General features: G+C 51.4%; 1 long non-coding RNA gene across 1 annotated transcript; it reads left to right on the top strand.

Annotated features, from left to right (window-relative positions):
- Positions 1–316: 316 nt before the first annotated feature.
- LOC144370803 (uncharacterized) lies at positions 317–2961 on the top strand. The gene is made up of 2 exons (XR_013430763.1): positions 317–602; positions 1475–2961. It is a non-coding gene; the product is annotated as an uncharacterized LOC144370803 (long non-coding RNA).
- Positions 2962–5727: the final 2766 nt, after the last annotated feature.

Raw genomic sequence — 5727 nt, 5'->3', positions numbered from 1 at the left:
ACAGAGAGCAGGGCCCCTCACCAGCCATCACTAAGAGGGCCTCTTTCCTGACCCCAGAGCTCTCTCTGTCCCCTTCCTGCTGGGAGGAAATCCACCTTCCTAGAGCTTTGGGGAAGACACAGGGCTAAACTGGGACTCTCATCATAAAGGAAACATGCCCAGGGTGAGGGGACCCCAGGGCTTCCCTGGGTGGTGCTGAGAGCCCTGAGGCCAGGACACAGCTGAGGCCAGTGCTGGGTGAGCCACTTCTCTCAGGGGACAGCGTCCCACCTGCCTTGCTCCTCAGGGTGTGGCATGCAGTAGTGAAACCCAACAGGGAAAGCAGAAGGGACAGGAGGCAGGACTGAGAGGGAGGGGACAGAGAGGTTCCTCCACAGAGACCCCGCCCCCAGCCCTGTGACCCAGGAAAGTGCTCCTGCCCTGGGAGGAGGCTGAGCTCAGAGAGGAGCAGGGCAGCAGGGCTGACTGGCCTGGACCTCGGCTCCCCAGCGGGTCTGCAGTGAGCTCCTTCCACAGAGGGGACAGAGCAGCAGGGACCATGCAGCCCGCCTCAGCCTTTCCCTGCAAAGGGGGCATCCCCTGGCAGGGGGTCCTGCTGGCAGGTAAGAGGGGACAGTTCCCTGAGGAGGGCGGGAGGTGGAGCAGAGTCTCACTGGTGCCCCCCCCCCCCGGGAGGACACGACCCTCACAGGGGACACAAGCATTCATTCACTGAGAAACCGATGGGAACAGAACACGAAAAACAGACAGAAGCTCACCAACAGGAATCTCTCAGTGACCTGGAGCTGATGAGGGGGATGGAAAGCTCAGGGGTTCTCTTTTCCAAGTTACTCACCAGAGGCCTTTATATTTTGAAAATCGTTCTTAACAGCTCTGTCAGGGCCACTCTCCAATAGAAAGGAACTTGAGCAGTGCACACTGTCTGCAGCCACCAGCCACAGACATTGGCTCACAGACACCTGGACGCTCAGGGCGGGGACACTGCTTCACTCATCCACAGGAGGCTGAGCCTGGTCCAGGCCCTGGGCTACCACAAGGTCAGACTAGTCTCTGCCTCCTGGAGCTTCCTCTCTAGAGGGCAGGAGGCCAGGCCAGAGGGAGGTCTGCAGGTGAGGCCAGGTGCTGTGTAGATCTAGGAGGGCAGAGAGCAGGGAAATGTCCACAGGGAAGACCTGGGGTCTGTAAGGAGGTGGTCAGGGGAGGCGGGTGCCCAGGTGCCCTGGGTGTGAGCAGGGATCTGAGGGCTCTGAGGGGCCAGCCTTGCAGACACCTGGGGAAAGGTGTTCCTAGGAGAGGATGACAGGTACAGGGGTCCTGAAGGAATGTAAATCAATCTGCTGGCCTTGACCCAGGAACACACACACCATACACTACAAGGCTGAGGAATGAGGACTCCTGCTGAGGACCTGGGCCCCATCTTCCTACCCCATATAAAGGGCCCAGTATTGATGGATTTCTCTCTCTTCCTTCCTAGTCTCACTGTTAACCTTCTGGAACCCGCACCCCATAGCCCAGCTCACTATTGAACCAGTGCCTTCCGATGCTGCTGAAGGGAGAGACGTTCTTCTCCTTGTCCACAATGTGTCGGAGAATGCAATAGGCTACAACGGGTTCAAAGGAAACACAGCAAACAACAGCTTCAAAATTATATCATACCTGGTACCCTCAAAGATGACTACCCCAGGGCCTGCATTCAATGGTGGAGAGAAAATATACTCCAATGGATCCCTGCTGTTACAGAAAGTGACACAGAACGACACAGGATTCTACACCCTGTGAACTGTAACTGCCGATGCTAGAGTTGAATTAGCAACTGAGAGTTCCGTGTACATGGTGAGTGACAGCCCAAGGCCCGCTGGGTGTTGGAGGGGTTAACTCCACTGCACACACAGAACCCTGAGGCCTGGACTTTGCGTTGGAGCATTTAACTCAGGACACACGCCAGACTGGCTCCAACCCAGTGGCTCAGAAAACAGAATCAAGATGTCCTGAAGCTGCATTCTTCCGAAGCTCCAGCATGTGCACAGGAACACAGTCCCCTGTGCCTCAGGTCACTGCTGCATCTTAAAACTTGATGAAAACTTTTAACTCACTTCTGGCCCCAGGGCCCATCCGGGAACCACACCAGCTGGAGCTCCCCCTGAGCACAGCATCCTGCTCCCTGAGCCACACGTGAGCCCCTGGGAACCTGAGCCAAGCAGAGTCCTCCAAGCCAGGTGTGTCACCCGTCTTCCTCATTCCCATCTTGTCCCATCCACATAGATAACTCTGCCCCTACAGACCCAGCCCTAGCCCTCCAGGGACTCAGGTGCAGTCCCTGCAGTGTCCCTGTGCCGGGGTCCTGCCCTAGCGGGGTCCAGGGAGTCTGAAGGATGAGTGGCGTCGGCGAAAAGATGAGACAGGAGTCGTTCCGTTGGAGCAATCTCCAGAGAGAGAGCTCATGCAGCTTTCTCTGGGTCATCTTTTATTACAATTTTTTTCATCATTATAGATTCAGAATACGTTATTGATTATATAATTTAAAACTTTGCCAAGACATGACATTTCCTTAACCATGATTGGGGGTACAAAAAATGTAACATTAATTTACATTTTTCCAGGATATGACCTTCAGTTATGTAATTATTAAAAGTACAGAATCATTAATAAAATACGTCACTAATTTACATTTTTCAGATTTTCCCAAGATTTACTATTTTTCCCAAGATATGTTATTTTCTTATTAACTAATGCCAAACTACGTAACCAGACTCTAAGTCTCCTAACCAATCATTAGCCCAAAGTACACTTGTACATTATTTCTAATCTAAAATTCCCATCTAAAAAAGTCCCTTTAAATCTTATACTTAAAAACATCCTAAAGTTTATGAATCATTCTTAAAACATATCAGAAACCTATACAACTTCAAACTTAAGAATTTCTAAACTTAAGAATCTAAATAAAATAATATTCTAACATTATTCTAAAACTGTGTCTTATAAAGCTATTTTAATTAATTCCTAAATTTATTCTCATAAAACTGGTTGAGCTGCTTTCTCAAAGAGTTTCTTTGTTTCTCAGTCAAGGTGCACTAGTTCTCATATCTTTATAATCTTTCTCAATAGAAAGAAAATTCTAAAAATCAATCCACTTTCCACCAATATTAACTATGCTCATCATATATCCCTATGTAAAGTAAGAAAGGGTTTATAAAAAGAGAAGAATACATCTTTACATGTTTTAACTTTCCTAAGTGTAAAAATGAAACTGCATGTGGTGAACTTTGTGAAATAAGCATACTGATCAGGTTTTCTAAGAGGCCGGAAATATGGGCTTGGGTTCTAGTTGATATAGTCAATGTGGTGCCTAAAATTCTCATGACCTTTCAGAGGATGATTGTTGTCCCTTATCAGGTTTGTCCACAATGTACTGAGATAGAAGAACAGCCTTCTACTTTGTCCTTGATATGCTCAGGGGTAGTAGAACAGCCTCCAAGGCATGAACTACCTGTTCTGTTCTAGCCATCTGAAATTTAATTTGTTTGGCACTTAACATACTCCTGCCTCCTGTCAGAAACATAAGCATGAAAATGAAAAGTCCCAATTACATAAAAAAGGGTCTCATGGTTTCGGTTGCCCACCAACCAGCGTGGCTTTGCCAGCATTCATCCTCACTGTGACCCTGTCAAGACAGTGGGAGAGCGGCTTTGCCAACACTTTTTCTCCCTGTGACCCTGTCAAGACAGTGAGTGGGGGATCGCCTTCACCATCCCTGCAGGTCACAGTCACACACCCAGGCTGCCCAGGGGAAGGGTCTCCTGTGCTCTCAGGGGAGCGAGCCTCTCTGACTTAGATGGTGTGGAGTCCTCCTCACCTTCTGCATCTGAGCAGTCCCCAGGGTCCTCTGTACCCTGTCTCTGCAGCCACCGTTTCTCCCTGGACACAGCCTCAGATCCCGACAGGCAGAGTTAAGGTGCTGTCTCTCCAGCAGTCCTTCCCAATCCTACCTCGTGACGATGCTCAGGCCCTTGTGACTCTTCTCTGTACAGATGCCTTGTGCTCTGGGGTCCTGAGCACCTGCCCCCACACATGTCAGCTTCAGGTCAGTGACAACCACCAGCTCTGACATCCTCACCCTCAGCAGGTGTCTGAGCAGACTCACCAGGTGGGACAGCTGAGGCTCCAGCAGGCAGGAGCACCCTGGTCCCTCTCCTCCCTCCCTGAGGGCAGCAGGCCCCACAGGGTGTGTGTGAAACCAGCCCTGGGTCCAAAACACAGCTATCATGCCCTGGAGCTCTAGAGGGTCCCTGGAGGAGCTGGCTGGTGGGTTGACCTCTCCACACTGTAGGCTTCAGATCCTCAGCCACAGAGCTGATATGGTGAGCTACATCCACACCTGTTCTCAGGGAGCAAATGGCCCCTCAGGTCCCTGTCCTGAGCACAGTGCTGGGTCCTGCCCCATAGAGCCTGCTAAGGGGGAGTTTTTCCAGAGAAGTCACAGGACAGGGGTTGGGGATTTAGCTCAGTGGAAAAGCACTAACCTAGCATGTGCAGTGCCCTGAGTTCAGTGCTCGGCCCTGAAATAAAAGAAAAAGTAAAAAGCAAGTAGTGACAGGACAAGGGACACTCAGGACAGAGGCATCCCAGTGTTCCCACTCAGGTGGGGGACTGGTGAATGAGCAGGCAGACCCCTCCAGCTGAGCTCTGTGTCCCTCAGCCTCCCCCACCCCCAGCACCCAGGACTGACCACATCACCAGAGAAGGCCTGAGACAGAGAGCTCAGAGAGAAGTGGACACACGGAAGCCCTGGGCCCTGCTGCTTGCCTTCCAAAGAGCATGCCCTTAGGTCATTGTACAAGAGGGATGCCTCTGCCCAGCCTGGCTCTGTGGACAGTCCCTGTGCCCTCCTTTCCTTCCCAGCTCACTCCATGGGTCCTTCTCCAGGTGCCTCTAGACAAACCTGGTGTGGCTGTGCCCCTGTGAGGTGTGTGGAGAGGCTGAGTCTCTGGGGCATGTGTCTCAGAGCCACGTCATGAACATCTCTGGTGTCCAGGACTGGAGAGGAGGGATGGGGCTCCCGCTCCTCCATGTGAGACAGGAAGTGCCAATCCTGGGTTCCCATAAGTGCTGCATGGGTCCTTCTGCAGAGAGTCAGGCCTGGTCACCTGGAGCAAGACCTGGGCCAGGCCCTCCTGTGTCAGTGCATCCTGGAGTCTGTGTCTGGGGAGGCTGATGCTCTGTTCCTGGGACACCAGGCCCCAATGGGACACTTCCTGCCTGACCTTCAGGATGCAGACCTCTAAGCCCTGAGTTCTGCATGCACAGAAAGGATCTTTCTTTCCATAAATAAAGTGTGTCTTCTCCCTGCTCTGACCCCTCCTCCTCCTAGTCTCAATCACTGGATGAATGTCACAAACCACAGTCATCCCAGAGGAAAGAAGGCCCCATCTCCCCCTCTTCCTGTCTCACAGAGCCCTTCCAGATCCTTCTCTGACAGACTCACAGGGCACTTGGGGAGATCTGGGCCTGGTGCTGTCCTGTAATCACAGTGGCTCATAAGGCTGAGGCAGGAGGATCACAAGTTCAAGGCCAGCCTCAGCAACTTAGCGAGGCTATAAGCAACCTGGTGAAAATCTGTCTCAAAACACAAAGAGCTGGAGATGTGGTTCACTGGTTAAATGCCCATGGATTCAATCCTTGGTACCAAAAACAAAACAAAACAAACAAACTTCTTAAATAAGATCCTTA

This window comes from Ictidomys tridecemlineatus, chromosome 15 (assembly GCF_052094955.1).
Source record: "Ictidomys tridecemlineatus isolate mIctTri1 chromosome 15, mIctTri1.hap1, whole genome shotgun sequence".
Classification (NCBI taxonomy): domain Eukaryota; kingdom Metazoa; phylum Chordata; class Mammalia; order Rodentia; family Sciuridae; genus Ictidomys; species Ictidomys tridecemlineatus.
The sequence above is the reverse complement of the archived record's forward strand: the minus strand, read 5'-3'. Positions and strand labels throughout refer to the sequence as shown.